This window comes from Lycorma delicatula, chromosome 8, assembly GCF_047948215.1.
Source record: "Lycorma delicatula isolate Av1 chromosome 8, ASM4794821v1, whole genome shotgun sequence".
Taxonomy (NCBI): domain Eukaryota; kingdom Metazoa; phylum Arthropoda; class Insecta; order Hemiptera; family Fulgoridae; genus Lycorma; species Lycorma delicatula.
In genome coordinates, this window is record NC_134462.1 from 51,617,624 (window position 1) to 51,644,429 (window position 26,806).

Consider the following 26,806-nt stretch of genomic DNA (forward strand, 5'->3'; position numbering starts at 1 on the left):
TTCTTCAATATATATATATATTCATTTCCGAATAACCGTGATCTGTTAGATTGAGAGTGTACCTGACGCATGCAAAAGTTAGCCTTCAACCTACTAACAAATACCCCATTTGAATTTTGAAAATCGGACGGTTGTTTTCAGAGATATTATAAGAATACCCCCACTGCTCTTCCCAAAACAACGCCCCAGTGGCGTCCCGTTTGTTACTAGTTATGGATGATGATTGGTCTAGCCTCCCACGAGCTGCTCGCATACCTAACCACTCTAGCCTCACACGCAATCCCCATAATAAAAAATGAATAGAAATAAAAATTTCTGCGAATATCTATTATTATTTTATTTAGCGTAAATTTAATCCTATTATTTTTGTAATATTAATCATTCGATTGATTTGAATCATTTTGTTAAAACCCAGATCACACAGTGATTGAACTCACAGTTCAGAGTTCATTAATCCAATTCATTAAAGTTTGTGCTTCAACCGGTAAATCTCCGCTACTACACAAACATATATTTTTTTGGAGATGAAATGTATTTAAAAACCTTTTCAGTTTTACCAAGAAACATCGGTAAAAATTTGGTTGCGATTTATCGAGTAGCTTTTTTGTTTATTCCGAACAAAAACCCTCTTCATCTTTATATAATCGTATACATAGATTACGCAATTTATTTTTTTGCCTAAATAAAAGTTAATCCATAATTAATAATTTTCCATCAACTTTTTTATTGTTGTATTTATATAGCCTCCGGATCTCAACGGTTTGTATTTTTATTTTTCATTTGTTATCTTACGAGAAGTATCAAAATTTAAGTTCTATTTCTTAATTTAATTTTTGTGATCACATAATACTCCGTTGACCTAGATTATACCGTCTCTGTTGAATGGCGTCGCCTCTAATTTTCATTCGGAAGTTTCTGGGTTCGAATTTCGTCTTGGAATGTTTCATAAGCTAGAAAATTTTACCTCTCATACCTTCCAGACAAAAAAAATAGTGAAAAAAGGCAAATGTAATTGGTCGTAAGCCTATGCTTGTGAACGTGAATAAACATTAAATTATTAACTAGCTATATAGTACATTATGATTCAGTCTGGCAATTTTTTAGAATGTTTGTATTCTATGGTAATATTGCTGAATATTTTTAATTTGAGTTTGAATATAATTTTAATATCTTGTTTCTATTGATTAAAGTTTATTTTCTTAAACTTTTTATAAATATTTTTGATCTACGTCATATGTTGTTAGTAATCATTTCAAGTAAAAAAAGTACGTCAAAATAAAATTACTTATCATTTAAATAAAATTTAATTCTATTAGAATTTATTTTTTTTTAATTTATTATTTGATATATAATTATATAATTAGTTTTTGTTGTACCTTGTGCTATTATTATTTATTTATCATACTCATCAATTTATAAAATAATCGCTTATATTTAGGGTTTTTTTAATACGTCATATTAGTACCGGTCGTACAATATTTTTTGATGTTACTAGATATTGAGAAAAGGTTTTCTGTTGTATCTTTTCAGCCATTTTCTTTTAATATAATGGGAAACAAGAATGTAAATTCTTATAATTTAAACCTGTATGATTCATATAACTCTTACCTAATCATACAACTAATACGTTATTAGCCAGTCTTACGTAAACTACAGATTTAAAGAAACGCTAAAAATATAAAGTTTTAAAGACGATCACAGACTTCGTTATAATTTTGAATCATTGTAAAGATACTTTTTTTGGGAACAGTAATTTTCTTTATAAAAAGAAAAGTTTCAAAATATCTCGTAAGTACTTTAAATAATAACCCCATAATTTTTTACAGTGGTGGCTCGCGTTTAGGCACTGTAGTACTGCAGCACTCTCTATTTCCAGTTGATATCGATAACATTTAATATAATGAGTCCTTTTTTCTTTAACTCTTTCTTTATACTTGTACAATAATCCTTAAGCTTAATGTCAGTAGCCATACCCAGTTTTTGAAAGCTATACAAAGTCTTTGAATGAAACTGTGCGCTTCACAATTCTAGCGGCGTGGTGTTTGGCTGTTGTGCGCATATAGGAAGTTGCACACGTGGCTGCGGGGGAGAGAGAGCACTGTCGCTCCCTCAGTGCCGACCCTGGCGTGCTGGTGGAAGGTAGTTTTTTTTTTACTTCGCGTGTGTATGGAATGTTCCTTGTTCATTCCCTTTTTTAGTTTAGCCGATGAAAGGAATATTAAATTGGTTTAGTTATTTTGTCAATAGTGATCTGAAGATGACGGAAAGCAAGGCTCTTTGATTGCCAAAACTGTCCAAAAACAAGCAACATGATTAGTAAAAACTAATCATGTATTTGTTTCTGTGCACATAGAAATTTAAATTAAGCACCAATAGACAACAGGATCACAAGACAAGATCTGTGATCTTGATAAAAGAACTTGAGATTTTGTAAGAAAGTTTTTTTTCTAAGATTTGAGATTTTATTTCGGTCAAAAACCCACCCCTTTTATTGAGATTTAAAATCTTAATAAAATATTCTGACGAAGTAGAAATCTCCGCAAAAAAATGGGTAAAAAAGGCAGAAATTAAAACTAATTTTATAAATAAACTTAATAAGTTTTATCAAAACTTTAACTATTAACCTTTTTTAAAAATCCAGTTTAAACATTTTGAGATAAATTATATTAGTATATTATTAATATGTTATATTAAAATATTATTTTTTGATCTCCGCGGCGGAGTGGTACCTTCTCGGCCTTTCAACTGGAGGTCCCGAGTTCGAATCCCGGTCATGTATGGCATTTTTCATACGCTACAAAATTTCATTGTGGCGATATCATCATGAAACAAAAAAAAAGTACTTATTTCCTTTACCAAGGTAATAGAAATATAACGAAGTAAAAGGATTCTTTTTTTTATATCTTAACCCCCATTATCAATATCTTTACAATTCTAATTGGTAATAATGACCAAGCTTTTAAGGCAGCGTTTCTCAAACTGGGGGTCGCGACACCCACGGGCATCACGGTGATATGAAAGGGAGGTCGCGCAGTTAGCCTACAACATTACTCGTAAACAATAATGAAATCATTTTATTAGAAAAAATATAATTTATTATAAACATTTTACTTACATTTATAAGCACACATGTTAAGAAAATAAATTAATGAGATGGTTGCATTTGTTTTTCACTTAAAAGATTTTCCATACGTGGATCTATTTAGAAACACACAAAAGCAGATTGTTTTCAAGTGATAAAAGTCGATACTTATATTTACAAGTAGTTTTTAGCGCAACCATAGACGAAAAACCCTTTTCACAAAGGTAAGACCTTTCTTTTCCTGTTTAGCCTCCGGTAATTACCTTTCAGATAATACTTCAGAGGTTGATATGTATGAGTGTAAATGAAGTGTAGTCTTGTACAATCTCAGTTCGACCATTCCTGAGGAGTGTGTTTAATTGAAACTCAACCACCAAAAAACACCGGTATTCACCATCTAGTATTCAAATCCGTATAAAAAAACTGACTTTACTAGGACTTGAACGATAGAACTCGACTTTCAAATCAGCTAATTTGGGAAGACGCGTTCACCGCTATACCAACCTGGTGGGTACACAAAGGTAAGACCTGGCAAAAAGGATTAATATTTTCAATGCTTCTGTGTTCTGTGACTAAATTTCCATATTCACTTCGACTAGAAAGTCAAAACGTATCAAAATCTTCAGTTGTGAATTGTAGTTGTAACGTTTTATCGGCAGGCATTTCGATGAGCTGGTCGTGAATCTCCACTGGTAACTTAGCAGCTGCAACAATGTTTTCCCTAAATAGATTCAGTACCCATCTCTTCGAGAAATCATTTTTATCTTCCGGCAAATAATACACCAACTGAATTTTTAGCTCACGCAAATCCATCTCCATGCTATTCTAACTGTAGTGAATAATTGTATCTTCATCCAAATGTTTCTCAGTATAATCGGAAATGAATGGAAACGTATCAAAATTTTTACTTTGAAGGCGAATAATCCAGATAACAAGCTTCTTAATGAAAGCATGAACTTTGTCATTAATAAAAAATTTTTATCACGTCTTTGTAAATTCAAATTCAAGTCGTTTAAATGCGAAAATATATCAGCTAAGTAAGCCAACAGCAATATATATTCTTTATTCTGTAAAAAAAAGGGATTTAGAATGTCGTTTGTTTATCCTGGAAAAATATTATTAATTCATCATGCAATTTCAATAACCGGGTTATAACACTTTCCCCCTCGATAACCATCTTTCATTGAAAAACTAGAGAGTTTTCTTTTCGCCCATTTCATAGCATCGTTTAGAAAACAGCAGAAGCTAAATAGTTTTAATTAGGTTTCATTGGATTAGGGTTGGGGGTCGTGAAATATTCATTACGTTTTTTTTTTCTTTGGGGTCGTGGAGCTAAAAAGATTGAGAATCACTGTTCTAAGGTATAAATCTACAAAGTTTATTAAAACCTATCAGCAGTTTTTGCGGGATGCGCGCACGGGAACGACCCTAGTTATCATTTTATTATACGTGTTTTTTTTTTATTGCATATTAATGTATTCTTCGGAAAAATAACTAATTAATAATTTTTTACAGGAATTCTCTGAGAAATAATATAAAATACTTTAATGCTCCTTACACAATTATTTTTCGTTAAGCTTATTTAAACAATATATCATAATCAAGTAAATTACTGAGAAAATATTTCTTACAGAAAGTTAATTTGTATAAAGCATAATTACAAAGTAATTGTATTATTTGTCATTATTAATAAGGAGGGATTTTTTGAAAATTGTTAGAATTCGTGACCATATTTAATGTATCTGTATAGGTTATTAGGTTTAAAAATGTTACCTGATAATATGTGGTAAGATTGAGGTGTAAATTTAACGTTTTTAAAGAACCCTTGACTTTTTACAAGGTTATTAACATTTATTTTATTATTATTGTTATTTTGCTTAAATGGAATTTAAAACAAGATATACTGTTCCTTAATATAATTTTACTTTAACTACTTTTGCGGTAATAATGACATTTACTTTAATATGGTAATTTCTATGTTGTATTGAACGTAGGAGATATAAATTATATAAGAAAATTATATGTAAGAAAATTTTATCATAATCTAAAACATCTTTCAGCGAATCCGTTGATGTATTATAAAAATAATTGTCTCATTATTTACGTCATTTATAGTATTATGTAACAAATAATTTATGTAAAAATACACCAGGTAATCTCTCTTTCTCTCTCACTCTCTCTCTCTCTCTCTCTATATATATATATATATATATATAATATATAGAGAGAGAGTATATATATATATATATATATACCGTGTGTGTGTGTGTGTGTGCTCAATTAAAAATGATTAACCCTGATTAAAGAATAATTTGTGGTAAATTGGAATAATTATTGTTAGGAATTGTAATAATTTTGATTACAGAGTCACAGAGATATATACATATGTTATGCAGTAAAAAACATTAATTACAATAAAATAGATTGTACAATTTTTTTTAGTTCTACTAAAACTATTTTCGGACAATAATTATTTTCCATACTTAATTTTTTTTAGGGATTTAATTGTGTGATAAATTTTCTTTTTTTAATATACACAAATAAATAAAATGATGGTGGTATCATACCTTCAGTTTCCGGTCTTCTTGCCATTTCAACATGCTACGATTATTCCCTCTACTGCGGACCTATATCTCCTATTAATCAAAAAAGCCAAGCGCATCAGAAACTGTATTCTGAACGATCATTTTCTATACCAGAAAAATTTTAACAATGTACTGTAATCGTTTATGATTAAGATAGAGTATTATTTTAAACTAAAGGGATGTGAAAATAACTAACATGTATTTCTCACTACTCAAAGACAGATTAATTATTATGTTTAATTGATCTATCCTATTCTTTTATGTTGATTAACTATCAACCGGCAATCACTAAGAAAAATTTTATAGTCAATATAAACGCATATTATTCGTATATCCTACTTTACTAAATCTTTTATGTAAAAGAAAAAAAGTACAACATTATTATAATACGTGAAGAGGATTATTAGATATTTCAGAAAAATGAGGGTCGTTCAATAATTAAAGATGGAACTTATAATTAATAACAATAATTAAAGGTGGAAAATGGAAACATAACTATTCAGCAGAATAAGCTGAAACTGTTGACTTACAAGTTGGTATCCCAGACAATAGAAAATATCAGCTGTCCGAATAGAAAGCAGCCGATCAAAGCTTAAAAATTTCGAAATTTGAATTTTTTATAATTTTTTTTGGTTTACTTTCATGTATTATTACTTTTTTCACTACATAGGAATAAATAACTAATGTCAGGAAAGTATTACAACTCTGTTACTTAAAATTAAATAAATTTGAGTTAAATATTTTTAAATTTATTTTTTTTTTATATAAGGACCAGCCCCGGGAAAGTTTTATAGTACTTTGACAGCTTTTTGTCATATTTTTCCCAAAGAAAAATTTTTGTTTTGTATTATATCTTCACTTGTTATTCTGTCCTTCATAGTACACTATTTATTGCACTAAATAATCTCATTTTTGTGCCCTAATTTAATCTTGGACTCTTTTCAATGGCACCAATGTCTCGTTTTACATAGTGTCGACGGTATTGCATTACTGTTATAGAATTCACAACAAGTATGCCTAAAATAAAATGTTTATTCATAACATCATATTTAGTGATAAAAATTACTGTGCATCCCAGTTATTTAAAACAAAATTATAAATATTTTATGTAATTTAACAAATAAGAAAGTAAAAGAGATCTGATATTTATGCTTATTTAGAATGTAAAATTATTTTCATAATATCTAAAAGAAAGTATGTTTTTTAATCTTTCTTGAATAAATCTCAACCTTGGATTTATTAAATTTTTAGTTATATTAAAAAAAAAGAGTTAATTGCGGCTATTCAGAATTTTAATAATTTTTTTTTCAGTAGGTCTTTTTTACATAATGGATTATTAAAAAGTAAAAACCGTACGTTTACATGTAGTGGAAGTCAAAACATCTGGACAATATTTTAAACGAACTTAAGCATTATTATAATTATTTAAAACATACGCTCTACTGAATTCTTTAGAACACAGTAATGGAGTGGGTCTTTTTTTAGGTAGTTGTATGTAAGATCATGATTAAACGCCACCGAAATATCTTGAGATGATGATCTTAGAAATAACAAATTTAGAGCTACTTCCTTTCTAAACTTGAATGTATATCCACTGGATTAACAGATAAGCTATATAGAACGTTTACAATAGTAAATTTCACCCTCTCAACAGATTAATCAAGAAAGTAATAGTTTTTTTTTTTTTTAGTTAATAACTTTTAGCTAATCTTATCGATATTACATTGAAATATCTCTCGTCACACTCGAAGCAAATGAAGCCATCTGTTCCTACATATTTATTAATGATTTGATAGCAATATAACCAGTTTGTTGAAATTTTTTTTATGTAGCAGCTTTACTATTTCTGGCATAATTCTTACTGTAAGTAAAAACCTCTTGTTTATTCTTCAGTCTCTGTTCAATAGACATCTTTTTAACTGCTACACTTTTAACTCCTCCGGAAAGTACATAAAAGCTAGAAACGGAGGTTGTGGTTTGGCGAACGGAATCGTCACATGGCGGGTGTCTTTCCCCTGGGAAATTTAATTTTCCTTTCAACTTTTCCTTACTATAACGTAAAGAGAATCTTTTATTAATCAATCTACTGGTATGACGGGAGAGTTACCAACTGATATAATATTACCCAATAAAAATATTTTTTTTAATAAACACTGTATGTATTTATATCAATGGAGACCATGAAGAGAATTGTTTTAATTCAAGAATATTATCATTACATATATATTAAATTGTTACATATATAATTGCAAAAACATGTACGTCAGGTTGTCTAACAGTAAACTCCTATTATGAATCAAATTCATTTACATGTATGTAATTAACACTTTTATCACTTTAAATTCATAATCATTAATTAGATATTATAAATTTGATATGGTATAGAATTAAGCCAAGTTATAAAGTGTTATGTATTAATTGAAAAAAAAATTAATAATAGAAAAAATGTTTAATAACAGCAAAAAAACCTTTGAAACTTCTGTATACATTGCAAAACCATTTGATAATGTCAAATGGTTGAAGAAATTGTTAGAAGTTCTAAAAAGAAAAAATTAAATTTGGTACAGAGAGAAGAGATTAATAATATTTGGAAGTATAATAATTTAGTTTCTATGTTGAGTACTGCTTATATTTCTTAGCTTCATTATTTTATTTCTTGTTGACTCGTTTCGCAATAACTCCATTGTCAAAACGTATTGTACTGTTACTTTAAATTTCTGTTAATCTTTATGTATAGTTTTATCAACGCTCCTCCCTATATTTGACGCCATGCTTTATCGGGCCTTCTTGTTTATTTGTTATTAATGTTATACTTATCTTTTAATTTTATTTATCTATTTCCTGTTTTCAATAAATTGAGATTCTTGAAAGGTTACCCGGTTTATTATATGATCGTTTTATTGTTACTTTTTTTAATTTAAAGATATCTATATTTTCTAAAATGTTCATTTTTCTTCCTTTAACACAATTTTGTATTAAATTACTAATATATATTAATTAATTTCATAATCGAAAAAATACAAAGATTAATTAGAAAAGGAGTATGTTCTATGTCTAAAATGTACTCTATGTTTAATCATTTTGAATTCATATAATCACGATTATTTGAAAAGTGTTAGAAAATAAATAGTTGCAAAAATAAAAGTACAAAGGGGAAAAATGATTAGTTTTGCAAATGATACTGCATTTATTAAAAAAAAAGTGAAAAGGATGTGAAGGATGCTGGACAAAGACTTGATAAATCATGGGAAATGAATTCAATGTGAAATGAAAATTATACTAATGATGTATCACAGAGATTTAAACGTAAAAGTAAAAATAATACTGAATATTAAAACATTATAAGATGTAAAAGAATTCAGTTACTTGGGAAATTAAATAACAAAAGATGAGAGAAATAGAAAGAGATAGAAATAAAAAAAAAAGAAGTAAGAATCAATTAAGGGAAAGTAACCTTTAAAGAAGAATTCTTTTTACTACAACTAATATTAGCTTGGTAATATTAGTTATCTCTATAACCCTATATCCTTATATCCCTATATTATTATCCTTATATCCTTATAATCCAGGATTATAGGGATATAAGAGAAAATAAAACTAATATTTTACTTTTCTGTCAACATATTTTTAGAGTTACGCTGCAAGAAAGAAAGTATAGTAATTCGTCAAAAAATGTTGTATGAATGTTTTTTTTAATTTCTTGACGTTTCATGATACAGGAACCCCCCCCCCCAAAAAAAAATGAGGGTCAATATTGGTACGTAACTACGGATGTACGTGTGTTAGCGTGTTCGAAGCTACTTTTGACTAAAAAAACCAATTTTGATGAAATCTGACAGAGACTCGTTTATAAAGGACAGTTTGTTGGTAAAGGTTTGTGGTCAATACCTTTGAGGTATTGACCACAAACTACGTAGTCTTTGGGTTCAATATTTTCAACATTTTGAAAATATAATCCCAATTTATATTAAGCTCAGTACATGCGTGCATGCTTATCTTACCAATTTTTTTTTTTTTAATTTGCCCCAAAATTCTTTTCCTTCCAAAAAAACTCGATAAAAGCAATTTTTTTATTATTGTATATTTGTTAACCAATTTTTTTATGCATCCTAGGCATAGTAGTAGCGCAAGCGACCCCAAAAAAAAATACTTCAGAGGTAATATTGGGGATGTAAGGCAGATCAAAATTTCAAAATGTCGATTTTTCAAACTATTTTTAGGTTTATTTAAATTTATAATATTATTAAAAGTTTAAATAATCGCCTTTTAATAATATTATTACAATAAAATTTCAACATAATTCACACCCTCCCCAAAAGTAGGTAACTTTTTATTGGTTGTATATTTTTTAGTTGATTTTTTTAGATTTTTCATTTAGCATAGTAAATGTAGAAAAAAAATCGGAAGAGATTTTGGTAGAGGGGGAAATTAAAAAATATACTATTTTTTTAATTATAAAACTGTGTTTGTTTATTTAAACACACAATTCAAATTTTATAATAAAACTTTACATAAATTACCCCTACTCCAAAAAAAATAAATTTTATATTTATTTCTTATGTAAAATTATTTTTCCGCTATATAAGAATAAATAAGAATATAATAATAATTTATTTTTTACTTTTCAGTGCATTTTTATATTTGTTAATATATTATATTTTTTTGTTTAAAATTCTCAATTTAATTTAATTCTTATTTTTTACTCTTTAGAGGGTTTTTCTAATTTGTTTCGTTTTTTTATTAATGTTAATATTAATATTAGTTAAATAAAAGCTTTTTTAAAAAATAATTTTTTATTTGTAATCAAATATATTTTTGTAATTTATTTTGTTTTTTTGTATTTTTTTTTTTAATATGTAACACTAACAAGTTACAGACTATACCAAATTTGTTTGTTAAACTTAGTTTCATGATAGTATATGTCGTTCTTACCTATTATTTTCTTTCCACTTCTCAATCACTTTTTGATCTGGCATAAGTACACCTGATTGTGTACTTCCCAAGAAATATTTCCACCTATTTAAACTGTTTGCTTATCATAGTGTTTTATATTATATAAATGTATTATTAATCCTATAACCATACACGACGTAGATACACGATAAATGAAAATTATTCCTGTAACAGAAAATTATCGAGAAAATAAATAAGATTAAGTTTAAATAACTGGTAATACATAAAATTTATGTACGTAATACATAAATTAGACTCAAACTATTATTTTAAAATAAATTAGTAATTTATTATTACAAAATTGGGCCAAACTGACAACACGGTAATGCGTTTATGTCCATTGTTACTGAAAAACTCAACTTTTTCTATTACCAAAGTTCGTTCTCGTGAGTTTAGGGGTAAAATCGATCGTGAATCAACGTAAATTGATCATAAAAGTTGAAACATACTTCAAATTTCTGTTAAATAGTTTTAAGAAAATTAGAAAAAATAAGTTATGATAAGTTAGAAAGCTTGATTAGTTTTTCATAATTAATTTCATTCACTTTATTTCAAATTTTTCTTTCTTAATTAATTATTATTTGTTTTCGTTGTATAATTTTCAATTTAATTTAAGTCTGTCTGTGAACCGTCTGTCTCATAATCGCGGACCACAGAATGAGAAACGTTGCTATAGACCATTCCGGATTGAACAGGCAAATAGGAAAACTAATGAAAAAAATTTGAAGCAGAAAATGTGAAGTATTTTCAGGATGCTTTTTTTTCAATATATGAAGCAGAAAATTCAGGATGTAGAGTAAGCAGTGAATATTTTGCTCTTTAAATAATTTAATACGAAACAAAAAGGAATAGGGAATAATTTCATCCCAAATGAATCATTAATGCAATAAAGTTAAGTTATTTAACTTAAAATCCATTGAATTGTTTTTTTTTTGTCGACGACATTAAAAGAAAATGTCCTTGAAAATATAGCAAAATTTATTTAATAAGATTTTTTCTTTGCTTTTTTTACAAATAAGGAAATGCTAATTTTTAAATATGAGGAAAACAAACAAAGTTATTAAATAAATAATCATGAGAAATTATTTTTGTTCGTGTTTTATATTAAGCAGAACGTATACCATCAAAACAAAAATAAAATTGTAACCAGTACTTCCATTATAAAATATTATGTAAATTATAATTTTTTTCATACAAGAAAATAATATTAAAATAAATTTTACATACAATTTAGTCATTCTTTTTCTTTTCATTAAAATTTGTTAAGAAAAATACCTAACTTAATTTATACTTAATTTCACTGCTATATAAAAAAAAACAGTATTTTTAATTTTTCCCTGATAACCGCTAAAACTACTGAACTAATCAGTACGAAATTTTAACTCTAGTTTTCTTATGACTCCCGTAATGTTAGCACATTTCATACTTCACTAATCTCACTATTATATAAATTATAAATAAAAAAATAACGTAGAACTTATTTTACTAAGTTTCATGTCATTGTCTACATCAATATATACGAGATTTGTTCAGAATTTTTAATTACGCGCCAATGGAGATATTTAGTGACGTGAGGTTGGTAGCATAGTGTTTCGCATAACGTCCTCTGTAATCATATATTCTTGGATTGTTGATATCTTATTTAGATTTCGTGTTATTGTCATTTGAGTGCAACGTGTTTAAGTGTTAGTAGCAATTTTTGTAATGTACGATTTTCAGGAGCTAAGATACGACGTAAAATTTTGTGTGAAACTGGGAAAAACGTTCAGAGAAACTTTCAACTTTTGAAACAAGTTTACGGAGATGTTGCTCTGGGTTGTACACAATGTTACGAATGGTTTTCAGGATCTAAAAGTGGTCTCCAGTCAATTGAAGATGACCCTCGACCAGGAACACCTTCGACTTCAACTGATGACACCTGCAATCAGAAAATTAACGATCTAATGTATGCAAATCGCCGATTGATGTCAGAGAACTTGCAGAAGAGGTTAGCATCTCGATTGGATCATGCTATGGCATTTTAACTGAAAAAACTGATTATGCATCGAATTGCAGTAAAGTTCGTTCCTCGTTTGATGACCAAGCAGCAGAAAGAACATCGAGTGGACGTTTGCCGGCAACTTCTTGAACAAGCCAATGACGACGAAACATTCATGCAAAGGATCATAGCGGGAGACGAAATCCTGGTTTACGGCTACGAAATCGAAAGAAAAGTCCAATCATCACAATGGATTGGCAAAAGGACATCCAAGCTTCAAGAAAGCACGTCAGTCTCGATCCAATGTCAAGGTGATGGTTTCTGTTTTTTCGATTTTAATGGAATTGTAAATTTTGATTTGTTGCCTCAAGATGAAACAGTAAACCGTGCGTACTATTAAGGCATTTTTACAACGGTTAAATGAAAAAATCTACAAAAACAGACCAGAGTTGTGGCGAGACAACTCCTTTACCACAACAATGCATCCCCACACTCAGCTTTTATCAGTTCGTTAGTTTTGCGCAAAAAATCAGATGACTGTCCTATTTCAGCCTCACTACTTACTAGACCTAGCTCCTTGCGATTTTTTCTTATCTCCGAGATTAAAATCAGTGATAAAAGGTCGCTGTTTTGAGACTATTGATGATATTAAAGCAAATTTTTCACGGGCCTTAAAGACCATTTCAAATGAAGCTATCCAGGACTGCTTCGCTAAGTGGAAACACCGCTGGGAAAAGTGTGTGAATAGGGGAGGGGAGTACTTTGAAGGAAACAAGGACCAATAATCTGTAAAATTAATCATTTCTGTTATTTTCTTGTATTGTCTGTATAACAGACCTTGTATTGTCTATAACGATCATTGTCTTTGTCAATATCGACTTCTTCAGATGGTAGTTATTATGTAATTTAATAAATTTAATGTCATAGTCTATAAAAGATCAATTTGTATTAATTTCGTTATATACGTAAAAGCAAATTAGTTTAATAATGAAATTAAAGGGAATCACCATATTTACTATTTAACAAAGTTTTAATGTTGAGTAATATGGAACTTCGATTTCAGTATCGACTTTTTCAGAAATTTATTATACATTTATTACATTCCTGGTGACATAGAGCTCTAGAGCTATGCTTCAAGAAGCAAAGTAAGGTAATCAGTCAAAAATTAAAGTATGTTTTTTTCATTTCTCGACGTTTATTGACCTAGAGGCACAAAAAAACAAAAAGAAAGAACGTGGGTAATGTTCATATGTACGTGTCTGTGTGTGTTCGAAGCTTAATAATTTTTGACTGAATAAACCAATTTTGATGAAATATGACTCAGAGACTCGTTTATAAAGAATAATTTGTTGGTAAACGAATGGAGTCAGTATCTCCGGGGGATGAGGTAGATAGTTTCTTTGGGGTCAATTTTCTAAAACTTTTGCCAACAAAATTTCTCTTTATATTAAGCTCAGTACATGCGTACATACTTATTTTATCATTTAAAAAAAAATTTACTCCCAAGGTCTCCCTCTTCACCAAAAATAAAAAAAACTATCTTTTTATTCATTGCATACTTTTTTATCGAAATTTTTTCATCCTAAGCATACTAGTAGCAAGTGGCCCCAAAAAAAAATACTTGGGGACAGTATTGAGGATGGGGGAGCCGATAAAAGTTTAAAGATATCAGTTTTTTCGAAAATTGTAATATTTTTTTAAATTTATTAAAATAAAGAAATATAAATAAATAAAGTTTTATTCAATAAAAATTTTTTTTAATTTATTGTAAAAAATATTACAATTTTTAAAAAATCATAATATATTTTAAATTTATTTAAACTTTTAATAATAACTACAATAAGATTTCAGCATATTCCATGATTAAGACAATATTTTAGTTTAGTATTTTAGATAGTTTAGGTTTTGCAAATGCTTTTAGAAAATTTCATAAGAAATAAATAAATTTATTCGAAGATAATTCAAAATTTAAATACAGTTCGGTCTTCTACCGAACCATAATCCGATCTACGTAAACTTGTTAATTAACCCTTTCTCTTAAACTATCCAGTTATTAAACAATTATTTTTGTGAAAAATAGTAACCTATGATAAAATAAATCCATCCAATAGCATTTCCATAAATTATCTTTTCTAATTGTGATTTTTATAAGTTATGAGATAAAGCTAAACAGCCAATATGCGTTAGGAATTGCCATACTAGGAATCTGGATTTAGATATTATATTTTTAACTGAAAAAGCAACAATTTTAAAAAATTGGCCACTCGTAACTCTACAAACTTTCTTTTTAATAACGTATAAAAATATGGGAACTGTATATAAGTGTTCAGACTGTTTAGATTTTATGAGAGATTTTGTCAGAAATTCTACTTTGAAATCTGGATTACAAATATTTAATTATCTGTAATCAGGATACTACATATACAATCTGTTCTTTCTAACTCTCAACATTTTCTACTCGAGTTTTTCATTAAACTTACACATATATTTTGAAAAAGAATATAAGAGAATCATTAATTCGTCGTCTTCATAACGAAAATTTGAAATTTATTTCAACAGTTTTCATAGTAAAAATATTGATATGGTACTTGTCACAGAACAGACCAGAAAAGTTTTAGTCGGTTAAAATCCAGATTTAAGTGTATTCGCCATCGTTCTATTTCTTATAGAACTGTTATGTTTTAATAGAGTAGATTGGATATACTTTTTGGAACTAGTTGATAGTTATTTGCTGTAGGAAAATGTTGAGATAAGTGAAATTACGTTAGAAACTGTTATAGATATATGCTACAACGACATTACAACAATGCACAAATTGCTTACATAATTTTGTTTTTACATATCATAAGATTTTAGTCTATGATGTTTTTTAAATTTAAAAAAAGTTATCGATTTTTTTTTAAACATATTTAAGACCAGTTTTTGTTGTATAATTTGCCCCCAACATGCAAATGGTCGTGAGATTTAACATTTTGAAATCTACTCTAGAGGACATCTTTAAAAAAGTTAATTTAATCTTTATTTTTGGATTATAAATTAATAAAAATGAAAATGTTTCTTTTATATATATATATATATATATATATATATATATATATATCTTTTTATATCTAACTGATATATATATATATTATATATATATAAGCATAAGTGCATTGACTTTTATGTTTAAAAATAATACGTAACTGTATTTGATAAATATGCATTGTGTTCATAATTCATAGAAGTAGCACTGTATAACAGTTTTTATTAAAATATAACTACCATAATAGTTTAATTACCTTATTATCATTTATATAATACTTCATTTAAAACTTTAATTCAAGAAGTAGATTACTGAGGATTTTTTTTTCTCTACGTAAATTTTAGAAAAAAAATCCTCAGTAGATTTTTTTTTTTTTAAATTTACGTAGTATAAACGTGTAACGATTTTCTTGTATAATTATACTTGTATTTAACTGTTAAATCAGCAGGAGGATTTTAAAAATAACATTTATTATAATTTAATATTTTTTTTAATCAAGGACTTTTTAATATACGTCAATATAGCATATTTTTTAGGATTTTAATTTAATATTGAAAACAAAATAAGGGGACTTAACTATACCTTACGATGGTTAAATTATTGATCTCACCGACCGGAAAAAATAAAAGCCTTTTCCTTAATTGGATTTTAATTTCTGAAATTACAGTTTTTAGATAACAAGTTAATAGATCAGGTTTCATTATCATAAAATTAAAGTTATAGATAATAAATCAAAGAGTAGCATTTGATTTACCTTGGTGCAACATGATGTTGATCAGCATAATGATCATAAACTGAAAAATTCTAATCAATATGTAGAACTATCCGACTTATATTGACGAAGAAGACTAGGAAAAAGAATCGTTTTATTAAACGAATAAAATTCTATGAAACGATGGCCACACCGGTTATATTATATGTGGATGCTTATTAAAAAGAATAAGAACAGAATTTAAGCATAAAAAATATGATTTCTGAGATTTTTGAAAGGTTGTACGAGACCAGGTAGTTTTACAATAATAATATCTGGAAGGAGTTAAATATATTTAAGATTTTTGAGAATAAACAAAGATGGATATCGGATGAAAGGTTACCCAAGAAAGTATGGAGATACAAACCTACAGGTCGAAGAGAGATGGAAAGACCAAGGAATCATCGGTGATAAGTTGTAGTATTCTTTTTAAATCGGAGCAGGCGATGAGCCTACCCTGAACGATGAGGAGGAGCTGGACAAGAAGAAGAATTATTATCTTTCAGCTTACCTGTAAAAAAAAATTTTACCTTGACAAGATAAAAATGTCATGATCACAATACCGATAATAGAATTATAGAGTTACTGAAATAACAGTCAAAACAATACAATTATAAAGAAATCTTATCGATATTTTCACAAAGAAAAGTGGGAAAAATTTTCCAAACAATCGAAATTCTGATTACTACTCTGATACATCATTCTTTTCTTTTTATTTCTTTAGGTACCTCTACAACCATAAAATCTTAAAAAATTTAAGTTTTTTGGCCGTCACAACTTCTCCATTTCTTTCGATCTTGTATCATTATTTCTATTGCTGTACATTTCTTAAGATCTTTTTGAACTTTATTAATCTTAATATTGGTCTTCCATAATGGTCTGTTATAGTACGTTCTTCTTTTCAGTACTATTATCCCTATATCGTCTTTCGATCTTCTCAACCTACTTTCTAATCAGTACAGCCTACATTCTTGGTCAATACTGCAGATCTTTCTTAGAACTTTACTTTCATAGGAAAACGAGTTGTACTTTCGTTTCTAGTTTATTTTTCATGGAATATAAATTATACATATTGTATTATCGTATTTATTTTTTTTAAGTAATATTAAAACAGAATGGAATCATTTAATTTTAATAATAATTGTTAAATAGTATTGTAATATATAACAAAATCCGAATTATCAGTGAACAAGATCTACAAATAATACAAAATCACGTACAATCCGTAAAACGTGCAAAAATTTAAAAGGTTAAATTATACCAACATGTATAACTGTAATTAAGGACAAACCTAACTTATATAGGGTAATATTAATTAAGTAGTTTTATTTTTTATTAAAAAGAAACTGCAATTTCAAAAATTAATAAATTAAAAACTAAAGTTAATCAACTGGTATGTATATTAAATTATAATTAACTCTTTTATTTCGATACAGCGAAGAGCCCAGCTAAAAATAACATGTGCGTACGAACGGTGTCTGCAGAGGCGGCCTCGCTGCGTACTCGCTGGTGTCCCACCGGTTCGTCTCGGAGCTTTGCTGAGAAAAAGGCAATATGAAGGAATGACCAAAGAAGATACGACGGCACTACTATCTCAAAAATGGCAGAATGCATGGGATACGGCGAGGATTGACGCCTGGATTTGCAGACTCATACCCAGATTGGAGCCGTGACTGGGGAGGGGACATGGAGAGGTTAGATATCATGTCACACATTTCCTCTCCGATCACGGCGAATTTGGGGAATATCTCTATTGATTTAGCTCTATTTAGGATGTTCTAGAATTGCATATATTGTGAGCTACAGGACACCTCCTACCATACCTTCTCAAAAAAAAAATTGGAGAAAAGATCGAGTCCCGACGGATGGGGCGGGATCCCGGGAACGGCATAGCCGGGCTCGGTTACCCCCGGCTCTGAAGATAGAGGCAGGCAAATTAAAATTAGAAGATCCAGAATCGGCAGACCGATCTGCCATACCGGACCTACTGCCGTCAGGCGGGGAGGCCGGTTAGAGTCGCAAGGAGACGCCCCTGGACTGAGTTATGCTTGACTGTAGATCCGGTCCAGGGGTATAGGGGACACCCACCGGGTTGGTCTAGTGGTGAACGCGTCTTCCCAAATCAACTGATTTAGAAGCCGAGAGTTCCAGCGTTCAAGTCCTCGTAAAGCCAGTTATTTTTACATGGATTTGAATGCTAGATCGTGGATACCGGTGTTCTTTGGTGGTTGGGTTTCAATTAACCACACATCTCAGGATTGGTCGAATTGAGAATGTACAAGACTACACTTCATTTACACTCATACATATCATCCTCATTCATCCTCTGAAGTATTACTAAACGGTAGTTACCGGAGGCTAAATAGGAAAAAGAAAGAAAGAAAGGGGTATAGGGGAAAAACTTTTAAAATAGTTAAAGATATCTCTTTTGTTTTTTCTATTAGAAAATTTCTTAAAACAGAGATTTCAATTTGTATAAAAGTTTCCCCGATAAATGCTTTAAACTAGGTTCCAAACTAAAAAACATAACGTTATGCAGCTCCACACTGTCTCAGATTCGGCTGATGTGATTGGTCGCAGTCAATTTTGCTTTTAGTCTTTCAAAAACTTTAAAATTATCTTCCTTTTATCTTAATAACTTTTTAGGCTCAAATTCTTGACAATTAAGTAGTTTTCCTATTTACACTAATGAAAGTGTTACTGCTATACGAAGTGTTAAAAGAAATTAAAATATATCATTCGTATGCACTGACTTAAGAATATGAGTTGGATAATGTAACTATATACATATGCATTGTACGTATCACTCGTTATATTGACTTCCATTCGAATATGAATTTAGGTAATTTTTTTGTGAATTTATGTAATAATATTTATTGTATCATTTTGTTCATACATAAAGACGTAGTATTCGATGTAAAGAACTTTAAAAACAATTTATTTAAAATTTTTTTTAAATATAAATTTTTTTTCACACGCGTGTATGCTGTAAACCATTAATTCTTCCCCGTATAATTTAGAAATTACTGTATTTACCCATAATAATGGGTAAAATTTAAAATGTTTCCATGTTATTATGATTGGTTTTTAAAAATAACACTTTACGTAACATTCAAGAGAAGATGAAAGAACTTATGAAGAAGCGGTTTTTCCTAATATTTAATTGTAATTAATAGTTATTATGAACTAATCATAGATTTCATGTTTACACTTAAATATTAAAAAGTCATTTGTAATCACCTTTTCATTGACGTCACTTACTAATAAATGAAGGTACAATATTCCATTTAACAAATCAGCAGCAGATTATTAGTTTCAGGTAATTGAGATAAGATTTTAATTTATCTAATAGTTCATTTTGCAGGCTGTGTAGCTGTAAGAGAATCAGGGCTTATTCCAGTTGAAAAACCTGTCTCTCTCTCTCTCAGTGTTTACAGAAGTTAACTTAACTTAAATATCTTTAAATTTAATAACAAATTTATTAATCTTTAGTTAAATGATTTAACTAGTAACATTGTTTAGTTAAATAATTTGTAAACTCAACTCGATTTTTAATTTCAGCATTTGTTGTTTGTATATAGAAATAATAGTTTCGGTTTGAAAGTAATCCTTCACTTCAATAGATTTAAATATATCTGAGAGATGAATAGATGTAAAAGTAAAGTAAATAATAATTTATTTATGGATTAAGAAAATTGCAGAAAACACAAATAAATTTAAGAAAATTTAAACATGATTTCATAACTAATATATTTACGTAAATTTCATATTCTCATGTAGAAGCTTTGAGGTAATGATACCTGGGAACGATGCTGCTGAACTTTCTCCGTCATTTGTATAAGCTTAAGTTGAATACAATTCCCAGCATTGAAGTTAAAATTTCTAATCAAAAGAAGAAAAAAATTATAATATAAAATCATTTTTTAATCAAAAGAAAAAAATTCTATCAAAAGAAAACAATTTATAAAAGAGTAAAAATTAAATTATAACAAGTTAAATTGTTGTTGTTAAGATAATAATTACTATTATCTTTTTTTCTAAGATCACTACAGTTTCTTGTTTAATACTACCAGTTCAGTCAACGTTTACGACTAGCGTTTAGTCAACGCTGTATAAAGATTAACAGATATTTAAAAATACCAGTACAATAAGTTTTGACAATGGAGTAGTTCCGAAACGCGTCAACAAGTGATAAAAAATGAAGCTAAGAAAAGTAGGCAGTACTAAACATACAAAAAAGTTAAATTGTACGTTATTTATTTTTTTTACTGCTACCTATTTGATAAAACATTTAAAAATTACTTTTAATATCTTTACTCTCATAATGCGTATGATAATTTTTATAACGTAGCATTCAGAAAAAAAGTCTAAGTGATTTTTGTAATTAATATCCAAGTAGATTAGAACAATAATGAATTTTAAAAAAAATTACGGAACACCTACTTATAGGAATTATAAGAAGTAAGGAGACGTAAAAGATAAAAGTAGGATTTGTAAAAATTAGGAGAGGTATAAAGATACTTTTTAAATCTAGAAATTAATTACTAATTATTTATTAATTAATTAATTATTTTAAAGATTAAATTACTTACACCTATCCTTAAAACCCCTATGTAAAAAAAAGTAATAAAAGAACAATTCAAATCAATAGTTTGACACCGTTAAAAATTAAAATTAAACCTCTCAGACCAAAAGTTAAACCCAAAGTTTAGGAGACTATTCCAAAACAATTTACAATGAGATAATAGCTAATACATAAGCTTTCACACCAAATTTTATAATTGGACGTTAAACGAAACATAAGTTAAAAACCATGTATTAACTGGAAGGGTGCTCTCCTGCGGAGAAAGTTGGATACTGCCTCACTCAACTACTTTCGGGCCATGGGAACTTGAAGCTATCTGCATCGCTTCAAGAGGAGGAGAACGGCGGGTTGCAGATACTGTGCGACAGCTGACACAGCCGAACACACCTGGTTCGACTGTGTCAGGTGGGAGAACGAGGGATGTCAGATTCCGGTGGCCTTAACACCAGATAACGTCGTCAGACACATGCTCCAGAGTGAGAATGGATGGAGGGAGGTAGACAGAGTAGCTCGTCTCGTACTAACAGCGAAGAGGCAGGAGGAACCCCCTTGACGTGCACAAGGCCCTCGATGTCAAAAGAGGCGTCGAAATGTGTTTTGTTTTTGTAGTTGTTAATGTACTTTGCTAGGTTAGGAATTTATGATTGTATTATGTGTCTTTGCTCATGTTGTTGGATTATGCTACCGGATATGTCGATGGTCATGGAGTGGGGGGATATTGTGTGCGGTGCTCTACCGCTGACGGCGAGGGAGACATGGCGCAACAAGTAATGAGGGGTCAAGGGAATGCGTGGGGGATCGAGGACAGGTACAAGTCCAAGTCGCATCAAGTTGATGCGTGTAGGGGCCAGGGAGCCAGCTTCTATGCCTAGGGTGTTCGGGCCTACTCACGCGCAAGAGTGGGTCCCCGATGATGGCATGGAGGACCCTCGAGGTGTGCATGGGGGGACGCGTAACTGTGAAGGGCAAACGTAATGTGTGTCTTGATCAGGTACAATAGGGACTGGAAGGGTGCTCTCCTGCGAAGAAAAATTCTGATCACCGGAAGAGATGATTAGTATGTTTTCGAGGAGGCACGGGAAACCCCGATGGGATGTCCGAGTTCGGACGAGCTAGGGAGGGCAGACTGCGCTGCCATGAAACCCTGAGGCGACTGTGTTAAGCTGTTTAGCGTGGGCTGGTCGTCTTGGGGGAGTAAAAAATACAAAAAAAAAAAAAAGTTAAAACCAAACATACGTAGAAAATTTTGTAATCAAGATTTTATTATTTTTGAACAGAGAGGAATTCATAAGATCAAAAGCAAAACTACAAGAATTTTTCAAAATTTGCTTTATAGTTTTTAGTTTTACTTTAATCAAATTATTATCATACATTGCATAAGTTTAATTAGTAGGTTAATTTGGATTTCAAAAAATAACATCATATATTGAAATCTCTAATGTATTTTAAAGTATCAAACAAATTTTGATATTTGTTAGATTGCAATTTTTTACACCCGCACCCTTAATTTATCCCCGTATGGGGGGATTTTTGCAAAAGTAATGGTAGAATATTGTATTGTCACCCGAGCTTAGTAACTGCGAAATTTCATCAATCGGCAATGTCAGGAAGTATGTTAAATTAAGAATGAAAGATTTGAGAACACACAAGAAAAAAATCCCTTTCGGGATGCCGGAAGGCGGAGGTAGATTTCACCGGTAAAAATAGGGATAAAAAAGATTTCCTCCGTATAGATTAAAAAAAAAACAAATTTACTCAATACGACAATGGTTGCATATGAAAAAATGTTTCATATGTTTAGCATAGGACAAGCCCCATCGTCTTACAATTCCGCAATATTTTGGTCATCTCTTGCTGTAAGGGTTAATCATATCAAAAATTGTTAAAGACAAAAGTTTTAGGTAATGTTTAGAAGACTAACGACCACTTTAAACAGATTCCATATTTTGCCTATTAAGGGAGGTATGATTTATTTTTGTCTTCGAAACCCCATTTTTTTCACTCCCTGGGGCAATGGTTGGTGATATCAAAAACTTTACTTAGATAAGTTTTAGGCCCTTATCCAAATAATAGTAGGAACTTCAAACGAATTCGATATTTTATTTAATAAGAAAGTTAGAGCGATATTTTGTTTTTTCGTAAACCCCCTCATTTCCATCCCCATGGTCCAATTTTGCCCATTAATGAACTCGACTGAGATTTTTGGGTCGTTATATTTTATGTATAGATTTTAAAGTGATTGGCGCAAAATTACGACAGTTATCGTGTCCACAAAAAAGTGAAATATATATATATACAAACTTTTGAACTGACGGTGGTTTTGGGGTCTGGGGGATATAAAATGCGAAGATATGTCGAAATTTTCCGTAAGTTGAATCATGGTACCCATTACAATAGATAAATTTCTTAAGAAATCTACCTAAAACATTGTGAGTTAAAGAAAAGCAAGTACAAATACAGGTGGACATTTTTTCGATAGCATTAATATTCCTCTGTTGTGTACTACAACAGCTGAGAAAGTAACAAAAAAAGAAACAACATTATGATCACGAATTGTTTTTCTTAAAATACAAATAGTTATTTAAAACAAGTTCGATGTAATTATTACATTTTTAAGAGTAAATACGTAACTATTTGAATTTCATCCGTAAGTCCTTTTGGAAACCTATATTTATTTTTTTGTAATATCAGACCTAAAACTTATTTTTTTAATTTTAGAATAATTTTATAGTTGAAATATAAGTAATTTTAAGCAGGCTAACGGTATAAAACGTTTATTAAGATCACATTTTGAACGAACTGTTAGAGAAATTGCAGTGCAGTGACTGTGTAATAACTAACTATCTGAATAAGCCAGTTCGTCCATTTAAGTTGTCCAAACTGTTTTGGATTCGGAAAAAGTAAAGTTCCAAATGATTGAAAAGTAAAGGTTAAATCAATTGAAATTAACTTTGTATTTTTTTTTCTTACATTAGTATCTGTAAAATTGGTTTGTATTCATCAGACCAGTTATTTACTCAGTCACCTTATCGCATCTAGATTCACATCTTTTCCTCTATTTTGTCTGGTCGAGTTCGAAGATAAATCGATTTAACTTTGAATATATTTACTACTAATCTCCTATTCCCCTCCCTCAAACACTCATGTCACTTTTTTCTCTCCTCTGCATATTTACATCTCTTCATCGGCTCACGTGACCAAATGAATTACTGTACCCCAATCTGAAAGTAATTCTCGAATACATTTCGTTCTTTATATGCAGTGCTATGGTAGTAGTTCGAAATTGACATTTTTAGATTTTTTGTTTTTGTTAAAATATTATTGTTTTATTTAGTTTTCCATAAAACTATAACTGTAGAGTTATTTTTAATAAATAATCAATTATTTTGTATTTAATCTAGATGTTCAATATTTATTTACAATAACACTAAAAAAAATCGTACGCAGTTCTGTGCAAGAAGACCGACTTTCAGTTACTTTAATCTTTTTTTTAAATTTTTCTAATTTGGTTTAATATTGCTAACAATAGATACCGCAGGTAAAGAAACGTCAACATTCAAACTTGCAGCATCATAACGAACCACGCATCATAACATCATAACTTGCCCCCCTCAAATTTTTTCGAGCTTAAATTAAGCGCAACTCAAGAAGCCCCTACCAATTTTTATAAAATTTTTACCTGCGCAAATTCAAATGCACTACTTCAGTATATCGAAATTTCAGTGAAACTGATTTAATACTGGTAGTTTTGGAGATTTTCGAGCCACAAGAATTTTTACGTAGGCCTAAATAAATATATATAAGAAATTAACTAAGTGATATCTTCGAACTCCAATTTAAGTGAGTGGTATCTTTGAACTTGTCATACCTGAAAACGTAAAGAAAATTAATTTTCATCTATCACTCCCACCACGCAAACGAAAGAAATACCGTACTTTTCTTGGAAAAGTCGGTAAAAAATATATCCAAAGTTATTGATTTTTTTTTATTCGAATTTAAGGAAAAGAGAAGATTTTCCATTCGACCCACGCATATTTATTTTTTACGAATCTCCATCAATCTTACTTTGTTAGAAATAAACGATTCGTTTTTTTTTCATTTTAAATAAGAAATTTATCGGTTGTATTTTATATTTTTTGTTTGTGTAGTTCAGGTGGGCGTTTTCCCACTAAACCACCGATACTATATCAGGAATCGATAGCATTTTTATGAATTTCTCTTGTGAACTGAATTTTTCAGCCGGTTAAAATCTTTAACCTCAACGAGATTCATGACCCTGAAAAGTTTTCTGTCGATACTCCGCGGTCGCCTGTTTATCGCGCGGTTTTGCGGAGTAATATAATTTATATCTTCCCTCTAGTATTAGGGCATGTTCCTTTTCTTTTGTTTTAGCCTTGTTACAGATGCTGCAGACCGGTTACTGTGATACAGCTGAGAGGAACACCTTTTCGGTCTTGCGGCCCCAAACCCTTCCTAAATGCACAGATGCACGTGCGTCTAGAAAAAATAATAATTTTTCTTCATCTTCAACATTTCTCATCTTAAATGTAATAAGGCGATCGTACCCCCCCTTCGTGAATTCGAATGCGAATATTGCTAAATGAATTGTAAACATCTAACATCCTCTTTCCAATCCAAGAATATGAAGAAGACCGCCGACGAACAGCGAATGTGGAAGAAGAAACCCTGCAGTCGCCCAACGGAAGAGAGGAAAGGCCTGCACTTTTTCCTGTGCCTCCCTTTGTAGGATGATGGGACAATTTGAGGTTTACGATTTGTTAATTATTTACAGCCGGTTTTACGGAAAGGCAGTCTAAAAAAGAAAGAAGAACGAAAAAGGTCCTTCTGCTGCGGATGTACCCGGTCCGGCCTGAATCCGGCCGACACGTGATGATAAAAACAGCGCGAGTTTTGGTAGAAAGTTAACCTTTCTACCATTCTAGATTCATCAACCAACCATCCTCCTGTCCTAATTCTTACAATCTAGGTCACTGTCAGACAAACGACTCCCTCTGGCGAAGGTAGTGTTCATCCTCCAACAATTAGGGCTTCCAATGAGGCTCAATCCTGTTAGGCAGGAAGGCGTTAGTACCTAAAGAACTTCAGTGGACGAACTGAAGGGAAACTATGCCAGGAGAATAAAGCACATATACGGCTAGTCTCCCAAGGTCAGCCTCGGTAAATCTTTTTAATCTGGTCTAAAGAACTGGAGCGCAATCCACAACTCCTTCCATAAATAAATAAAGAAAGTAAAAATATAACCACCAATTAAACAGTAACACGCCCGAAAAAAAAGGGACTTTGTACAGGTTTTGCGATTAATAGGGAGAATACAAAAATCACCCGCTATCCTTATGTTACATTCCATTTGTATTATTTTCTTCTAAAAAACTAAAGAAAATTACTCTTTCTTGATATTCGAATTAGTTTCACATAAAAAGTCAACAAAAATAAATTGAAAAGTTTTAAATTAAAAAAAATTATCTTTGAATTCCTCTGTTCAAGCTTCGTTCCAATTTCTGTATTGTTTTAGTTTCAATTTCTGTATTGTTTCTCTATATTCCTTTTGTGGTTTTTTTTTTTTTTTAATTTTTAGATTATTTACTTTTTTCCGTTGTTGCGAAACGGTTTGTAGACATGTGTTTTGTAGACATCTCTGAGAATTAAACAAATACTTTGAAAAATCCCAAAAAGAATACAAACCAAATATACAATTTACAATTTTTCTTTAAATTTTTAATTATGAAAGTCGCCACTATATTAAGGGTTTTGTTAAACTGTTGATAGTTTGATACCTATACTAGAAGGTTTTAAATTTAAAGAAGGATATTAAAAAAAATATTTTTT

At 29.9% G+C, this 26,806-nt stretch overlaps 1 protein-coding gene across 1 annotated transcript in view; it reads left to right on the forward strand.

Moving 5' to 3' along the window:
• cu (NADP/NADPH phosphatase nocturnin) overlaps nt 1–26,806 on the forward strand; it is a 323,896-nt gene that overhangs the window by 64,980 nt on the left and 232,110 nt on the right. The gene's annotated exons all lie outside the window — the stretch shown is intronic.